This window comes from Vicugna pacos, chromosome X, assembly GCF_048564905.1.
Source record: "Vicugna pacos chromosome X, VicPac4, whole genome shotgun sequence".
NCBI classification, from domain to species: Eukaryota; Metazoa; Chordata; class Mammalia; order Artiodactyla; family Camelidae; genus Vicugna; species Vicugna pacos.
The window spans coordinates 20,324,542-20,344,181 of NC_133023.1; the positions used below are offsets into that span (position 1 = coordinate 20,324,542).

Here is a 19,640-nt window from a genome sequence, read left to right on the forward strand (position 1 = left end):
GCAAAGTGGTAACTATACTGTATTTCCATCCTACCTTTACAGGACAGGAAAGCTCCCTCTATGTCAAAAATCACTGGCTCTACCCTTCTTGTCTCTTACAAATCAGTTTATTAGAATCATGTGATGGAATTGCCAAAGCAATGCTGAACAAATACAATGAAGCTGGAGGAATAACCCTCCTAGACTTCAGAAAATACTACAGAGCTACAGTAATCAAAACAGCATGGTATTGGTACAAAAACAGACTTATGGGTTAATGGAACAGAATAGAGCCCAGAAATAAATCCACGGACTTTTGGTCAATTAATCTTTGACAAAGGAGGCAACAACATTCAATGGAGTAAAGACAGTCTCTTCAGCAAATGCTGTTAGGATAACTGGACAGCTGCATGTAACTCAATGAAGTCAGAATATTCCCTCACACCATACACAAAAATAAACTCAAACTGGCTTAAAGACTTAAATATAAGACAAGACACGATAAACCTCCTAAAAGAAAACATAGGCAAAACATTCTGACATACATGTTAGCAATGTTCTCCTAGGGAAGTCTACCAAAGCAATAGAAATAAAAGCAAAAATAAACAAATGGGACCTAATTGAACTTATAAGCTTTTGCACAGCAATGGAAACCATAAACAAAATAAAAAGACAACCTATGGAATGGGAAAAAATATTTCTAAAAGATGAGACTGACAAGGGCTTAATTTCCAGAATATATGAACAGCTCATACAACTTAGTAAGAAAAAAACCCAATCCAAAAATAGGCAGAAGACCTAAATAAGCAATTCTCCAAGGAAAACATATAAATGGCCAATATGCACATGAAAAAAATGCTCAATATCGCTAATTATCAGAGAAATGCAAATCAAAACTACAATGAGGTATCACCTCACACCAGTCAGAATGGCTGTCATTCAAAAATCCACAAATGACAAATGCTGGAGAGGCTGTGGAGAAAGGGGAACCCCCCTACACTGCTGGTGGGAATGCAGTTTGGTGCAGCCGTTATGGAAAACAGTATGGGGATTCCTCAAAAGACTAAAAAAAGACTTACCATATGATCCAACAACCCAATCCTGGGCATATATCCAGAGGGAACCTTAATTCCAAAAGATACATGCACCCCAAAGTTCACAGCAGTATTATTTACAATAGCCAAGACATGGAAACAACCTAAATGTCCATCAACAGATGACTGGATAAAGAAGATGTGGTGTGTATATGTATGTATATATATATGTGTGTGTGTGCGTGTGCGTGTGTGTGTGTATGTGTGTGTGTAAAATATGGAATAATACTCAGCCATAAAAAAGAATAAAATAATGCCAACTGCAGCAACATGGATGGACCTGGAGATTGTCATTCTAAGTGAAGTAAGCCAGAAAAAGGAAGAAAAATGCCATATGATAGCACATATATGTGGAATCTAAAAAAAAAAAACCACAAACATTTATAAACTAGAAAGAGACTCACAGACATAGAAAACAAACTTATGGTTATGGTGGGGGAAGGGGGTGGGAAGGGACAAATTGAGAGTTCGAGATTTACAGATACTAACATATATAAAATAGATAAACAACAAGTTCATACTGTATAGCACAGGGAACTATATTCAGTAACTTGTGAAAAATATGAAAACAAGTATGTTTGTTCATGTATGACTGAAGTATTGTGCTGTATATACCAGATATTGACACAACATTGTAAACTGACCACATATACTTCAATAAAAACATATATACAAAAAATAAAATGATTCATTAAAAAAAAAACATGCTGGTGTAGCTGAATAGCCCCTTACGTATTTGGCCTACAGATGTACTACAATAGTGTTCACTTCCACATCTTGGAGGAAGGCAACTGTTTTAATACATTCTTCTCCAATACATGTCATTAACTCAGTCCTATCACTCCGTACATTTATATTCAACCCTTGCTTGATTTACACGTGCATTTTTATCAGCTACTCAGATTATTTTTGAAGACTAATTTCTGTCACATACTACTCCCCTGGTTACCATATTCCACAATCAGCAGCCTTGCAAAATGAGATTTCACTGGGGCAGCACACACTGAAGCACTTATGGCACCTTATTAATTTTTCTTCCTTCCCACAGAAGTTAAGAATTTCAAAGCCAGAGTCTAGGGCTGAAGACTCCCGTAAAACATCTTGGTGGAAATAATGCTTATTTCATCTTTATCTCAAAAATTTTACATTTCTAATACTCGCATACACTTAGTAATGAACATAATGTACTGGAACATTAGTGCAAGTATAAAGGCTAAATTTTAAAATACATAAAAGAACACGTGTGTGTGTGTGTGTGTGTGTGTGATGCACACTAAAAAGTATTACTGACAACAGTACATGATCAGTCTTTTCTAAGGAATTCAAAAGTCACTTAAAGTTTTGGATCAACTGTCACGTGTCTCTTGGGGCACTGGTTAAATATCTAGGAGGAGAAAGACAGGATGGTATGCACAGCAATATGGGAGATATAGCGCTTACTGGACCCTAGTTTGAGAACTCATGCTGATATTTTTACATAGATCACTCTGTTGCTAATCATCCAATCCTATAGGTAGAACATGCGTTCTAGCTTTATTGAGCAGCTGATATATCATACCACGCTAATAGTGATTAAGACTATGACCTTACAGACTTCATGTTTCCAAACTCTGTCAAGATCTCTTAGACATCACATAATGTTATGTTGTATATAACAGGCCTGTGCAGTAAAGATCACATGAACCAAATATCTCAGATAAGTATCATTTTGGCTTCAAAGTTCTATGACATGGAAGTTCACCCCGAGGATTGCTATGTTTATTACACCTTCTTACTCATCAATTACTTTGCACCAACTCAAATTCAGGACCTAAAATGGTCACTTGAATTGCTCAGTCATACTTCACTGTAAATTTGTAAAGAAGATTACAGGCATTCAGAGTATTTGCAAATTAGAAAACAACAACAATACATGTGACAAATGAAAATTAAAAGACAACTTTGAAACAACGCCCCAAGATAAAACGGTATAGCTTCTTACTTAAGCCTCAAACACAGGAGAAAGAAGAGTTTATATAAATGATTAAGGCAAAAATTAAACTCAGCCAACACATTCTTTGTTCCTATATTAAATGAATGGTCCCCCAGTCTTCTTTCATGCTTCCAATGTGGCATTTTTCGGCTGTTTATCTCAAACCAAATATACAGTATTGGAATACTGTGTACCATTAGTAATTAACACACAAAAACTGAAAAACCCTACAAGTTCTAGTTATATCAGAACTGTTAAGTAACTGACAGTATATATGTATTCACCAAATTCTACCTCCCTCTTCTAGTTTTTTGTAACGATGCTTGCAAATCATCAAGGAGCAGATTAAAGTCTAGATTACAATGGCTCTGTGGAAGATACATGTCCCTTGGGCCCTGTATGTTTTACATAAAATAACCATATAATCTGTTTATTGTACAAGTTGTGTCTCTTAAGGCATGAATATAAAACATTCGTTCCTCTCACTGCACCTTCAGACCAGCTCTGTAGGGCCAATTCTTCCCCTGCCTAGGATGAAATTTCAAGTAGATCCTGTAAGCTTTATGATCACTGTTCAATAATGAAGTAATAGGCCACATTTAGTCATAAGAACAGTCTCATGTTTACAATTAGACTGACCATTGTACTACAATGATCAAAATTCCGTAGTGTTATTCAGTTAGCAGCTGGATCTCTTACCTGATCTAATCCTGTATCACTCTTGTGGTATCGTCTGGTTCTTGGTCCTTGTCATCTCTACCTCATCTTGTATTTCTCCTTTTTCTCACTCTCTCACTCCAAGTGGACACCCTAAAGGATCAAGAAAAGATTAACTTGAGTGACAGACGTATTGCCTTGATGATTCCCTCTGACTACAGCAGATTCTGAATGCCAATTATTACCTCATGGAGTGCTTCTTTTCTGTTTGTGAGATTATTGAGAAATACCCCAACTGGAGCCATCCGAGTTCCTCACTCTTGAATTTGAAAATGTCTCTACTACTGCTGGGAACTTAGGACACTTTTTTCAGTTTCTCTATATAAGCTGAGGTCAGATTCTACAACCCATCCAGCAATAATTATAGGAAAGATTCAAGATAAACCCAGGTAGGTTTCTTCACATCAAGTCCACACTTATTACATCTTAGGCAGCTTTTTAATTTTTTATTATTTATTTTTACTTTCGATGGGTGGGCAGTTTGACCTCCATGGCCTCCCTATCTATTTAATAGGGATTTTTTTTTTTCAGATGTAAGTCTATCACTTGTCCCTCTACAGCCCAAATTCCAGGAGGCAGTTTTAATTTCCCAAATGCTGGAGTTAACATTGTGCCACATTTACCACAAATTCTTGTTTTCAAAGAAATAAATCATTTTGGACCCCTCATTAAGAACATTTCTTGAGTTTCTTCCTTGAAGTACCCACTATTTAAAAGGTGGTGTTTATCTTTTCTAAATTTTATACTTCATTACATCTCTTTGGTCTCATAAATAATGTATTATAAGGATTTTTCTGTGTGGTTTTAAACTTTATATAAGTGATGCGATAAAATTTGTGTTTCTGTTATGTGATTTTCTCTCTCAACTTAATGTTTTAAATTTTTAGTGTTAAGAGTACATTCACGATTCAGAATTTGTATATCATTACATCTCTGACTCATAATATATGAATATTTATCTATCCATTTTAACCTATATGGAGTACTCTATCAAAAATATGTAACTTATTGATCTATTTTTCTATATATAGGTCATATCATTTCTAATTTTTCATGATTACAAGCAAGTTGTAACAAATAATCATGCAAATGTATCCCATGTTGTTTTCTAGTTTTTTCTAAAGTATATTCCTAGGAGATGAATAGTTAATTTTTTTAACAATTTAATTTTTATTTTTTGTGGCAGGAGGTAATTAGGTTTATTTATTTATTTAAAATGTCAGGTAGTGGGGATTGAACCCAGGACCTCATGCATGCTGAGCATGTACTCTACCACTGAGCTACACTTCACCCCCTGAATAGTTAGTCTTAAGAATAACCTTAACCATTGTAAAGTTCGTTGAATTGCTCTTTTAAGTAAAAGCACCATTTTCCACTACCATGGCAGCATGTGAGGGCTTCCGTTTTCCCAGATTCTTATGGAAATGTATCTAGCAGACTTTTGAAAAATTTGGCAATCTGATTAGTTTTGGTGGTTTGTTTTTTTTTTGCCATTCCTAAATCATTAGTGAGTTTTTACATGTGTGATTTAAAAATACGTTTGGAGTTTCTCTTCCTTTTTATTATTTTTCTCTTTCTAGGTTATAAATGCCTCATATATTTTGAATACTAACCCTTTGTTACTTTTATGTGTTGCAAGACATTTATTGTACTCCTGTTATTTGGTTTCTGAGCTGTGAGAGTAAACTCCCCTAGGTCTGAAACTGGTCTGAAATAAGAAAAGTACCTGCAAAGCCCTGACCCTGGCCAGGGCATAAACTGCACTGCCTACAGTGTTGCTTTACAGGTCTGAGGAGCTCTGGGGTGAAATACCAGCATGTCAGCATTATTTATTGGTAAGTGAGGCTGATGATTTGTACCTAGTCTTGGTGAGGGACCTGCAGCACTCTGCTACTGGGGCAGGTTATGCAGCAAGAAGACGCCTACCTGACCACCAGGACGTAAGAAATCTTGGCTGAGATTCCACTTCGGCTTTCCTAGTTCTGTGGTTTTATGTGCACACAGAGGTAGTTTTTGATATAAGAGAAAATTGTGTTCTTGGCTTGAAAGAAAAGGTGTATCCCAGTACGGCCTCTGCAAAGGGAGGCCAATAGCTTAGTTTCTCCAGACCCTTACTGTCAGGGGGTCTTTGGCCGTGATCCATATCCTAACTTATATGCTGGTGCCTTACTATAGCCTTTCCATGCAACCAACTGTAAATTTTTATGCCTTGTCATTTTTGGTCTGATGAGTCTTCTTTAGCAATTAAATCCTATCTACTGCCTAATGTTTAATCAGTATAGTTCATCATTTAACACTGTTCACAAAAGAATCATTGATTTCTGTAGTAAGGAAAATATAAAGTAATATCTACTATTGAAATCATTGTATTACAGACTCTTTGGAGTGTGTTTACAATATGAATATACGTATTTGCTATTTGGGACTAAAGTTTCTTAGAAAATAAGTGAACTTCTCAGGCTATTCCAGAGAAAGTTCACAAAACCTTAAAAAAGAGTATCAGATTTTTCATCTATTTTAACTGCCATAATTTAATAGTGTCAAGGAGTTACAGTGTCCACTATCCAAGCTTAATAGTAATGAACAGTTAGTTTGCTTGGACTGAATACAGATGGTAAACAAATGTTCATGGTGGGAAAATCTTCTTGACTTACCATAATATTCTGATTTACAATAAATATTTTCACACAATGTTTTGTTTTTTAGCATATAATTATAATGTTTAAGATTGCTCTACATGTGGAAGAGCAGAGCCAATTATCTAGAAAAACAAAAAATTATTTTCAGTACATATCAGATAAAAATGTGTATGTATTCCACATGCATATAAAAAGAAAACAATTTGTATAAAATGTGCAAGCCATCCAGCTATAACTAAAGAGACCATTTGCATATTTGAGACTACACCCATATATATATACATAAATAAAAATAAAACATGTCTCCATATATGGTATCTATACATTTATAAGTCCATATTTATCTAATGATTTGATTACTTTCATTTGAAATGCTCTGATGATGATAAGTGTCTCAAATTGAAATGTCCACATTAATTCACTTATCTATTGTTTAATCCAATCACTTGATAAACCAGTTATTTTGAGTGTTCTGTATACTGGGCAGTAGACCAAAGCCAAAAGATTATGGAGTAAATCAGATACAGAATATGACCTTAAAGAGTTTATAACCTCACATAAGGATAAAATAGTTCTATTTCCGGAGGAAATAAAGATAGACAACTAGACTCATTCAGTAGAAGGAGAGCTTGCATATATCTTGGGAAATTGGAAAAAACTCAGGAAGTGACAGCTTCAGATGAAACTGAACAATTAACCCCATTCAAACTTGAGAAGATCTGAATAGGTATTTCTTCCAAAGACATACAAATGGCCAACAGCTACATGAAAAAATGATCAACATCATTAATCATCAGGGAAATGCCAGTCAGAAATCACAGTGAGGTATCACCTCACACTTGCTGAAATGGCTGTTATTTAAAAAATATAACATGTGTTGGCAAGGATTTGGAGAAAAGGGTACCCTTGTAAAGTGTTGGTGACAATGTAATTGGTGTAGCCAGTATGGCAAACAGTACAAAGGTTCTTCAAAAAATTAAAAATAGAACTACCATATGATCCAGCAATTCTACTTTTGGGTCTTTATCTGAAGAAAATGAAAACACTAACTCAAAAAGGTATGTGCCCCGACGTTCACTGCAGCATTATTTACAATCACCAAGCTATAGAAACAACCTAAGTGTCCACCAATGGATGAGTGAATAAAGAAATTGTGGTGTATATATATATAATGAAATATTATTCAGCCATAAAAAGAATGAAATCTTGCCACTTGCAACAATATATACAGACCCTGAGGGCATTATGTTAAGTGAAAGAAGTCAGAGAGGAAGACAAATACTTTCTGATCTCTTTTACATGTGGCACCTAAAAACAAAAGAAACCAACAAAAAACTGAGCTCATAGACAGAACAATTTGCGGTTGCCAAATGTGGGGGTTGGAGAGTGGAAAGGTTAGGGCAGGTGGGAGAAATGGGTCAATTATCCTTTTCTTTTAGTTTACATTGAATCATAATTTTTAAAAAGTTGCCAGAAGAGACAAAGCCAAGTTTATTAAAGACAGTCCCCCGGAGGGGAAAATAATGGAGATAATGAGATAAATAGTATTAAGGCATCTTGGGGCTTCTGAAATAAGCAGATGTTGGTCCACTCAATCACTGGTGGAGAAATGCTCTTGTTATACATAATTTTACAAAATGTACTCTGCTGTTATATTCCAAACACATTTGAAGTTTCCTTAAAAAAACACACACACACACACAAGAAGAGAAACAATTAAGATGAGTTGGAAATGCAGTTTGGGCCAAGGATCTATATAAAAGAATGCACATGAGTCAAAGTAGGACTGTGTAGAAAGCAGAAGCTATGGACTCAGGACAAAGATAACTCAGTCTGGATAGATCAGAGCACTTAAGGATGAGATTATGGGAAAGCTGCCTGGGAAAGTGTGATGGAATGAGATCAAAGTGGACCTTTTATGTGAGTCTGTAGAGTCTGGACTAAGCCGTAACATAGGAGGAGGCACTCAGAGTCTTTAAGCAGCAGAGTAATATGTACAGTTTCCTGGATTTAAGATAAATCCAAAGGTCTTTATCTTGGAACTTCTGAGGCCAACTCAGAGTACCGAAAACAATCCATAACTGTGCTGTTCAATACAGTAGCTACTAGTCTTATGTGAACATTCAAATTTAATGTTAGTTAAAATGAAATAAACTAAAATTTCAGTTCCTCAATTCCATAAGCCACATTTCAAGTGTTCAAGAGCTCCCCTAATGGCTACTGTATTTCACAACACAGATACAGAATATTTCCATCACTGCAGAAAGTTCTACTGGCTAGCACTGTGGAGTATTGTAGATCTTACTGATCTTATTTATGGCTACAGCAATAGACACTGGAGAGGAGAGAAGAGATAGATGGGATCCTTGAGATGGATTTTTGAAACTTAGTGGTGAGCAAACTGGGAAGGGACAGAAAGATGGAAATTAGACATTGCCCACTGGAAAGAGTCTAGGATAAGAGACTCACATTTGGTTATTATCTATATATACTCGGTAAAGTTTAAAAAATGAATGAAAACATTCCAGAGAGAGATGGGAATATAAAGAGAAGACTGTTTTTAAAACCACCATGAATGTTAGGGAAGCAAGAGGAGTTAAAAAAATGAGATACAGAAAGAAGCACTGGACCAAAAAAAATGGAGAAATATGAGAAAAACACAGCCAACATGATAAAAATACAAGAAGGGAAACTATTTCAAGGAGAGAGTAACTGTGTTCAACATCAAATTTCATTTTGATAAATATGAATATTCTTGCCATAATATTAAAATCGATCAAGGCCACATTATTTAAAATATAGTTCATACAGCTTACTCTGCTTTAATATATATTTAGTAATGTAAAGTCCTCTTAATGTCATATTCATGAGTTAGTTAATGGATGGATACCTGATTTACCTCCCATAGCATCATTTAATAATATTGATGCGTGAACAACTATTAACAAATTAATGACAGCCAAGGTCTTTCAGCCACTCTATCTTGTTTTCCTTACTGTCCATTTGAATGTTTTTCTACATGCTTTTAGCCGATTGAAGTAATAGCTGAAAGAATTAAATCTACACTCACAATTCATCCGTACTTTGTATCACTGGAAAGAAGTCAGCAAGATTATTTTTTCCACTGTTCTTCAGAAAGAACAGCCAAAGATACTACTTAGCATTTAAAAGGAGCCCCTGCATTTCCAAAGTTCTCTGAAATTACATAATATGTATTCTAAATGCGCTGGTTATCAAATTGTTTAGTCTACTGTACAATAGCATTAAGTCATCTGAAAATTCCATTAAGAAGTGTCTCCAGAGTGCATTTAACCTTGGTACATCAGACTGAAAACATGCTGACAGACTTGCATGGCCTAGGAATAAGCACTTTCAAACAATAGGAAGGATTCTAACTGCTTTTGGTTAGTGCATCATTTATATGTCTAGCATTTAAAAATCTTTTAGAATAAAATGAAATAAATTAGATTAAAATGTTTATTATGTAGTGGTTTATAGTTATTTCAATAAAAAATCCATTTAAGTAAACTTTGTCTTGAAATATTTTATCTGGTGCTACACAAGAGCAATTTTGAAAGAACTGGTCATATTATAAGATTCTAAGTTTATTGACTCCTAAATCTAAATACATGTTATTTAATATGTTTTAAATGCTTCTTTTAGTTAAGCAAAATGTTCATATTATTTTTTAAGTTATGAAAAACTGAAAGTCATTGCAAAAGTGTTTTTGCATTAATCAAATAATTTATAATTTAAACATTTTTCAGATTAAAAACCATTTTTAAAATACATACTGCAAAATACTGGAAGGAAACGCATACAGATTACATGGTTATCTGGTTATCTCTGACTTTATTTTTTCCTCATATGCTCTACCTGCTCCAAAGAACCTGTACTAATCATGTAGCACTCCTAAAGTGAGAAAAACGATGCATCTTTTATAAATACAATAAACATCTTTTCTTATCTATAATGTTATCAACCAGAAATAAAAACATTAAACATTCATTGAGTATTTATGACAAATCAGGTACTATATTAACACCTTTAAAAACAGCACTGTATTTAGTGATCCAAAACAACCCTATAAGGTCATTTTTCTTATATCCCCCCACCACTTTTTTTTTCTTCCAGATATGGACGCTCATACAAAGTAACAGAGAGTTAACATTTCAACCCAGGTTGGCATAATTGAAATTCTTCGCTCTTAACAGTTACACAGACCACTGCAGTAAATCAAGTATCACGATTAAGTCAGTCACACGAATTTTTTGGTTTCCCAGTGCTTATAAAAGTTACGTTCACAGCACACTGTAGTTAAATGTGCAATAGCATTATGTCATTTAAAAAAGTAGATACCTTAATTAAAAAATACTTTATTGCTAAAACATGCTAACCATCATCTGAATCTTCAGCAAATCAAAGATCATCAATATATAACTCTATAATACTAAGGAAAAAGTTTGAAATTTTGAGGAAATCATCAAAATGTGACACAGAGAAAAGAAGTGAGCAAATGCTGTTGACAGACCAGACTTATCCTGTGGACATTTCCTTAGTTACTGAATAGCTACTGGCAAAGATGTATGAAGTATCTAGGAAAAACCCCCCGCATTGGTTCCCAGGTCCATGGAGTGAGAGCTACAAAGAAAAGAAGGGCCAATTTGAAGCCTGTGGAACTGTGCCCTTCTTCAAAATAGTAAGCCAATAGGCTACCACATCGCTAGAGGATGTCAGAGATCAGTGCCACCTGTAAAAACTTAAAAGACGCCGTTGTCAGTGATTCTCATTCAACTCACCTATTTCACAGTGCAGAAGACACATGGGCCTCAAGGAACGGCTGTAGATTATTATAAATTTAGTTGTATGGTGACTCCAGCTGTTCCAGCTAAGAGATCTTTACTGGGTTATCTTGACACTAACACTGGCACCTGGTACAGCGATAACCTAGCAAACAGTTTCTTTTCAACACAAATCAGTAAAACAAACCAGAAGCTGTTTGCTTCCCCCTGCCAAGGGCAGCAGGACATGTTCCCTTGTCTTATATAAGGACAGTAGCAGCTCTTCTGCCTGTTTTAAAATACAATGCTCAGTTTTCATATTCTTTTTCATTATAGGTTACTACAAAAAATTGAATATCGTTTCCTGTGCTATACAGAACTTGGTTTTTTACCGATTTTATATATAATAGTTAATATTTGCAAATCTCAAACTCCCACTTTATCCTCTCCCATCCCCTTTCCCCCGGTAACTGTAGGTTTGCTATGTCCGTGAGTCTGTCTCTGTATGTATATGTATGACTGAAACGTTATGCTGTACACCAAAAATTGACACATTGTAACTGACTACACTTCAATTAAAAAATTAAAAATTAAAAAAAAATACAATGCTCAGGACTTTGGTTTTATTTCTATGCCACAGATAGTCCATTACACTGATAATTAAATCTTTTCACAAAGGAGGAGCCAGCACCCTTGATGCCAAAATACAGACACCACCCTTGGAAAGTTCATGGGCCACATCAGCAAAGTTACTAGGTATCTAAAAATCTAAGGCACACTGGGATATACTCTCTAAAGCGAGAAAGAAGATCCTGCAATTCCAACTTTCCACAGTGAAGCAAGCAGCACAATTATTGGAACTTTGAAGCAATATATACCGCATGCAGGAGTGCTTTTCTGCTCAATTCAGGTAACTCAGGAGGTAGCCAGTTTCGAACAAGGCCTAGAATAAGAGAGGGCTCTACAGCCAGCTCCGGCTGCCCTCAAGATGCCTCAGCACGCGGCCTTACGACCTAGGAGTCGCCATGATACTTAGTGTCTGTGGCAGGTAGGAAAACCACAAGAAAAGAATCGGAGCAGAGACTCCTAGTTTTTTGGAGGACGGCCATACTATATTCTAACAAAAACTTTTCCTCTCTTGTCGGTTTGCAAACCGGCTCCCGCCCAGGGAGGGCGAGGAGAGAGGAAGAGAGCGCAGTCCCTCCAGATTGGAAGGCAGCAGGTTTCGGCAACAAAGGAACTTACCCACGAGGCTTGTCTCGGGCGCCTCAAGACGAGTCAATCTCCACATCTGCCTCCCGGAATCTTAAAAGTTGACAGAGACGGCTAAACGGGGTTCAGTCGCAAACACCGTCCAGGCGGTCTCAACACACCCTCTCCCTCAGGGCTGCGTCCTCAAAATGGCTCCCGCCTCGCGAGCAGCAGGGAGCGCACCGCCCACGCGCCAGGGGAGGGGCGGAGCCTCGGGCTGCCTGGGTCCACCTGGCGGGTCAATCGGCCAGCACTTCCTTTTGATGACCTCCTCCAGCACCTGTTGGAAATCAAGCGCTAATTTGCTCCAGACTCCGAGGGACAGTGAATGTCTGCAATTCCAACTTTCCACAGTGAAGCAAGCAGCACAATTCTTGGAACTTTGAAGCAATATATACCGCATGCAGGAGTGCAATCAGCCTCCCATTGTAGATTCCGTGCTATCTGACACATCTTTCTCATCAATTTGAATTTATGTATCAGTATTCCATTTCTTTAAGTGAAAATGGAACAGGATACGGGTACCAAGCAGCGTTAATAGCACAAGTAAATGTTACGAGCATGTGGCTGATACTCTTACTGGACCCACTTCTGCTTAATTAGCTCCCTCTCCCTCTAACCCACACCTATGGCTTCAAGGGGGCATTTCCTCAGACCAGTTAAGCATCAGAAAAAGCATGCACCTGACTGGTGGGTGAGTCTGCACAGATGCTGGAACCATTTGGAAACACAAGGTTACAGCCTCACTGAGGAACAGCTTTGATAAACCATGGTATGGGGAAGTCTTTCCAGTGGATAGAACCTTGAGGAGTTCACTTTTTCCTTTTTGTATAGAGAAAGAGGGAGTCTGTGACAGCATTCTACATGACTGCTGGGCAGTTTTGGTAGTACGCACTATTGCAGTTTCGGTGTTTGCTATTCTGTTCCTCTAAAGCCTTACAGCTCCTCCTGAGAATCTGCTCCTTCATGGTCCCAAGAAGGGCTCCAGTAATACCTTTTCCTCCTCCTGCCTCCAAGTATTAGGGGAGGTAAATGGATTCCCATCGTGGCTTATGGCTTTCTGAGTGTCCCCAGAATTCCTTTTGGGTCATCTTAACCCTGTCCTTACCTCTTATATAAACCCTCCACTAAATTCAATCAGAACCTTTTGAGTTAGCCTTCTGTATTCTGAGACCTTGATTAATGCAGGTGTGGTAAGAGGTGACTAAAATTGCTCATTTATTTATAAGAAAAGTCTAGAGAGATCAATTGAATGAGAAAGTTCTTACAAGAATTGTTGCTGTATTTGACCCTAATATTTAGATGATCCTATGAATATGGTTCACCACTGAGAGGCAGCCTATGTGTAAAATGATCCATTTAACGACCTCAATTACACTCCAAATATAATTGTAGGAAAAAATAGGCTAACAGTGATTTTTAAACTATATTTTATTTAGAGAAACAGTAAAGAGGAATTATTCTAGTGGACACTGGGTCCAAGCATATACTATTCTTTATGGACAAGAATGGTAAATGATTATGAGAGGGGTTCTTGGTACATACCACCTTTATGCCCATCAAGGGAATTTTTCTTGTCCACTTCTCTCCATGAATGTCCCTGAGAGAGTTGTACATGAGTATGGACTGGGGGCGGGGACAGGAAAATCACTATGGTAGACAGTTACAGACCCCTGATGGCCAGATGTTGGATTTCTCTGTGAAAAAAAAGAAAAAAAAAGTTAAAAACTAAAATCAGGTTGAAAAAAATCTATTTCCATTTAGGTGTGCTCTTAAATGGTAATAATTGAAAGAAATGTAATAAAATATGACACATGAATGTAAACATACCTTTTTTTTTTTTTTTCCTGAATCTTCACAGCCAATCTGGGGTAGCTTTCCAGTCCCCTTGGTCCTTATTAAAGAGCACTGGGGAAGACAAGAAGGCTAAGCTCATGCTTGATCAGTATTATCTCAAGACATCATGAATCTGCACAGTATCATCTGAGACAGGTGTCATATCTATAATTGAATTCTTCTTTAAGATTCTTAAGACTGAGTTTATTTGTTCAACAAAAAATTACTGAGTACCTATTATGTGCCAGGCACTCCTCGCACCATTGGAGATCTAACAATAACAAATCAAGTAAAATCGGGCTATGTGGAAAATAAATAAGTAAAGCATAGTACACATGTGGTTAAGTATATGGAGTAAAATAAGGCAAGGGAGATGGATGGGGATTTTTGAGGAATGAGATAAGGATCCCCAAATTAGTTGGTCAAAGTCTCACTGAGAAGGTCTCATTTGATTTAAAACCTGAGAGACGAGAAAACCATGCGGGTTTCTTTAGAAGGGCAGTCCAGGCAAGGTCGAAGAACAGGGAAGGTTGCCATTCAGGGTGTGAGAACCCTGAGGACACATTTGGTTTATCTAACTAGCTTAGGGCATGGGTATTCAACTCCATCACTACTGATATATTGGGCCAGATCACTGGTTTTGGGGGGAGCTGTCCTGTGTGCTGTAGGTTATTTACCAGCATTCTGGGTTCTACCCACTAGAAGCCAGCTAGTTGAGACCATCAAAAATGTCTTCAGACGTCATCAAATATCTCCTGGGGAGCAAAATTGTCCCAGCTGAGGACCACTAACTAGGAGTCAACATTAACAATGGCCAAATATATTTTTCTTGAATTGCATAGCTGTCATCTGCTAGGCCTGTAAAAAGAATAAATTCTGATTAGATTCTTTTGTCTCAATACATACTCAGTTTGGACTTAGGTCAAGTGGAAAGAACTTCATGACAGAGGGCTTTTCAGGTCCTGAGATGGTATTTATTTTTCTAGCCATTCCACCTGTGTTCCCCTGCCGATGGTTTCTCTAGCTGTGACAAGGATTCAGAGTTCAGTGGTGGCCATTACAGTGTGTTAGGCTGGACATCTCTAATGTATATTCATCCAACAAAAGGTGCTTTTGCAGGTTGTGGAAGCAGGGTCAGGAAAAGGTTCTGAGCAGAGCCGGGACTCTTCACTTCACCACACAACCCTGTCACCTCCTAGCACCTTGGAAAGCTCAGAAGCAAAATCGGGATTGACAAACTGAATACTTAACAGCAGCAGTACCATCCACAGAGCGGACTTCTTTAACTTATAGGTGACAGACCTCTGTAAAGCCTAGAATCTCAGAGACATGTTGATTTTTTTCACGGAACACAAAAAATTGGCCCCTGGGGGACAATCATCACAAAGAATATACAGGCTATATACTCCTACACATACACAAACACAGTTTCCATTAAAATCCTGATTCATTTTGGATACATATAGACAACAGGTTACCTAATTCTGACATTCTCATGTAAGACATATTCATCTGAAAACCATATTCAGTTACTTCTCTCCCCAAACCTGGATCCCATCCCTTTCTTTCCTCACTGTTGATTATAATGTGTTTGATGTTTCACTTTTTACCAACATACTATTGCAAAATGAGTATTACTGTTTTATGATGATGTATTTTTAATGTATATAAACGGTATTTTTCATGGAGCCTTATTTTTAGGACTCATCTGCATTTCTACAGGTATCTCTAATCAGTTGTCTCTAACTGCTGTATAATGGTCAATTATTTCTAAAAGTTTTTTTACTATACACTCTCCCAGTGAGACAAACACTGGGAGCCTCCAATGTTGTACAAAAAAATGAAGCAATATATGTCACACCATGTACCTCCTCATGGACCGATAAAACTTTCCTGAGAAATAGACACAGTGGAGTGACTGGATCATAGGTCACATTTATCTAGCTTGGTAATGTAGGGCCTGATTGCTCTCCAGAGTTTGTAGCAGTAGGACAGTACTTCCACACCCCCACCCAGACCTGGCATTTTCTAGCTTTCTAAATGCTGCCGATCTGTTATTATTACAAATCACTATAAATTCATTGTTACTTTAATTAAAATTTTGTGATTAGCTGTGTACTTTGAGCCGCTCTACCAATGCTATTTTAACTTTTTGGACTGCCTTGTCTTCTGTAAGTTACTCACTTATCTATTAGAGATTATGTGTTTTTCTTTATTTCTAGTAGTTTCTTATATAATTCAGACACTAATTACTTGTCTGTTTTAGAGACATAGAGATAGTTTAGTGAATATTATGTGTTCAACCAGTCCTCAAAAACTGTGTCCATGGTGATTGAAACAGAAATCTGAATCTTTAGCTGCGATGTAATATAAATGATCCTTTCTATGGTGCTGCTTTCTATGCTTTTTATGCAGTAAATATCCAATAATCACCTATTAAGTGTTGAACTCAAGGGAAGAGATTTAGTCCCACTTAGTCTCACTCACTAAGTTATTAGTTGTGGAGAGAGAACCATCACCATAATTAAAGGCAGAAATAAGTGAAAGAAACGTCAAAACACTAAAATGGGAATATAGGAATTGGGGGAAAAAACGTATTCATCAAGATCAGTTTTGCTGCAATTATGAGTCTAGGGAGAACAAGTGTTCACTGTTTTGTGAGAGACGGAGTCAGCCTTTTCACCCCTCTCTTAGCTATACTCCTGAATTTTCTAGGTGTTTTCTAGTTGAAATGTCAGTTCCTTAATCTTTATTAAGAAGAGCAGTTATTGAGACAGACACTGTCTTAGAAGCCAGTGATGTGGATATGACTAAGAAACATATCCTGCCTGAAGAAAGTTACGGCAAAAAAAAAAAAAAATCTAGACACTCTTCTTTTCCCATACTGTATATGAGCATTCTGAGCTTCCTCTTATCCTCTTATTTAACTCTGAAATTCCATAGTTGTTCTTCCTAGATTGTATTTAGCAATCTAAGTATGACCCCTTATAGCATTAACAATTGTTCATTTAAATTCTGTACTTGTTTCCTTTAATAGAGCTGAGTCCCATAGAGATGATGCAGCTATATTTAGAGAGTTGAGGAAAGGCATATAATAAATATAAACTGGATGGATCTATAAAGACTTGGAAGCAGTGTATTAATGGAATCAGATTTTCATTTAAAAAATTGATTATTCAAACTAGAGTGTGAGAAATGTGTTAGGCTTATTTGGGTGTACTAGTGGGTAAGATCAGATATGAAGGAGAGCAGATATGAATGTTTTAGTGAGGCAGAGGAGAGGCAAAGGTGATTACTATGGAAATACGAGCACGATAGAGCCAAGTTCACAAAGAGACTATATGACTAGGAGGAAGAATTAGGAGGAATTTTAAAAAGTTCATTAATAGTTTGTCTAGTGTTGGAGTGAGCTATCATTGATGACTTTCAGTCAGGCTGTGTCGGCTGACAACAAGTATCATCCCATGTGTAGTTTGCTCAGGCTGCCATAACAACAGACTGGGTAGATTAAATAACAAATTTATTTTCTCACAGTTCTGGAGGTTGGAAGTCCAAAATCAAGGTGCCAGCAGGATTGGTTTCAGGTCAAGCATCTCTTCCCGGCTTGCAAACTTCTGCCTTCTCCCTGTCTCTTCACATGGCCTTTCCTTGTGCACATGTGGAAAGAGAGATTTCTGGTGTCTCTTCCTCTTTTTTTAAGGACAACAGTCCTATCAGATTATGGCCCCACCTTTATGATCTCATTTAACCTTAATTAAACGCCCTAAAAGCCCTGCCTCCAAATAAAGTCACCTTGAGGGTTAGGTCTCCCACATATGAATTTTGGGGGGATATAATTCAGTCCATAACATCCCAGGTTCAACATATCTTTTATGACTTAAAAAAGAGGCTAAAAGTGTACATTATTGCAAATATTTTCTCCCACTCTGTGCATTGTCTTTTTACTTTCTTGATGGTGTCTTTGAAATATTTTAATTTTATTAAGTCCAATTTATTTTCTTTTATCACTTGTAACATTTGGTTTTACATAAAACAGAACCTGCCAATGTAAACAGTAGTTTATGACTGTATAGTCAGAAAACTACATTAAGCAATTCAAATTAGTTTTACTTATATTAAAGATTCTATCAACTGAGATTATGCTCAGCTATATAAAATAGAAAACATAAATAACAGTGGATCAAATATAGTGTTCTATTTATACCACGAATCTGATGGGTTCAGAATATTTCTAAAAACATTCTTTAAGCAGCTCAGATAATGAATTGCTGACTGGTTGTTGGAAGGGATCTTGCCTATCTTCCCAAGTTATCTAGAGCTCAGAAAAAAGATCTGACAAAATCTCTGCCCAAAAGCATTACACCAGGGAATCTTGACCCCACGTTTGTTTCAACATGCCACTTAAGAAAAATAGCATCAGAAATACTACTGATGAGAGCAGTAGCAGGGTATTAACCTGCCAGCAGAAAGCTAGGCAGCAAGTTTAGGAAAGATACATTAACTATACTAATAGAGTTAGGATTCCAAAGAACACAAGGTTATATATCAACCAAGCTAATAAAAGCATGCACTCTTTTGATCAGTTTGGTTTATGCAACCAGTGGAGCTGGGGATGGGAATCTCTTCACTAAAACATGGACATGTTTGCACACATCGCTGGTGAGAGAATTAAGTGACATTAATGTGACTCCACTGAAAATACCAGAATGTCCACAAAACAGATCAGTAGCAAGGAATCCACCTTCTGGAAGAAAGTAAAGCAACAGCGTTAGAAGAGCTATTTCTACTATGTTACTAGAGCTAAGGTTCCAATTTTTAAAAAATTATAGCTTGTTAATCAAGGAAGCCAGTATCAATTCATCCATCGGTTACTTGAATATGGTACCCTGTTATTATCTTAGTTTATGCAAACACAGTGTAGCTGAGGAAAGAATTAATTTTATAGGAACTTCACCAGTTCAGACAGTAGGAAGGGTAATTCTTCAAAGGAAAACTTCAGTGCAGTTCTCCAATGCAATGGGAATTATTCTGAGCAGTTAAAGCTAATGATGTCCACTAGAGTCCATCTTTAGCTCAACTTACTGAAAACCAACCTGATGAAAACAAATTTTCCCAATGGGTAATTGAATGAATGGCCAATTTGCAAAAGCCTACACTGCAAAATTATCAAGTTTCCTAAAATCAATGACCAAATATAAAAGCACACCAAAAATGGTTATAAGAACAATGTTAACGTCTATTATCACTATGAAGATGAAAAACATTATTTTGAATATTAAATACATTAAGAATTTCACCATGATAAAAAGTTTAACATATTTTAAAAATGAGTCTATTTTAACTGTTAGTGTTCAAATGCTATTTAATATTT

General features: G+C 36.7%; 2 long non-coding RNA genes across 2 annotated transcripts in view; both read right to left on the reverse strand.

Moving 5' to 3' along the window:
* LOC140692050 (uncharacterized) overlaps nt 1–12,661 on the reverse strand; it is a 329,341-nt gene extending 316,680 nt beyond the window's left edge. The window contains exons 1-2 of the long non-coding RNA XR_012067628.1: nt 12,428–12,661; nt 3,745–3,855 (exon numbers count right to left, since the gene is read on the reverse strand). This is a non-coding gene — a long non-coding RNA (uncharacterized lncRNA). The remainder of the gene's footprint in view (nt 1–3,744; nt 3,856–12,427) is intronic.
* Nucleotides 12,662–14,272: 1,611 nt separating this feature from the next.
* LOC140692051 (uncharacterized) lies at nt 14,273–17,970 on the reverse strand. Its single transcript, XR_012067629.1, has 3 exons — nt 17,802–17,970; nt 14,947–15,127; nt 14,273–14,341 (listed from the first exon to the last, which is right to left on the reverse strand). It is a non-coding gene; the product is annotated as an uncharacterized lncRNA (long non-coding RNA).
* Nucleotides 17,971–19,640: the final 1,670 nt, after the last annotated feature.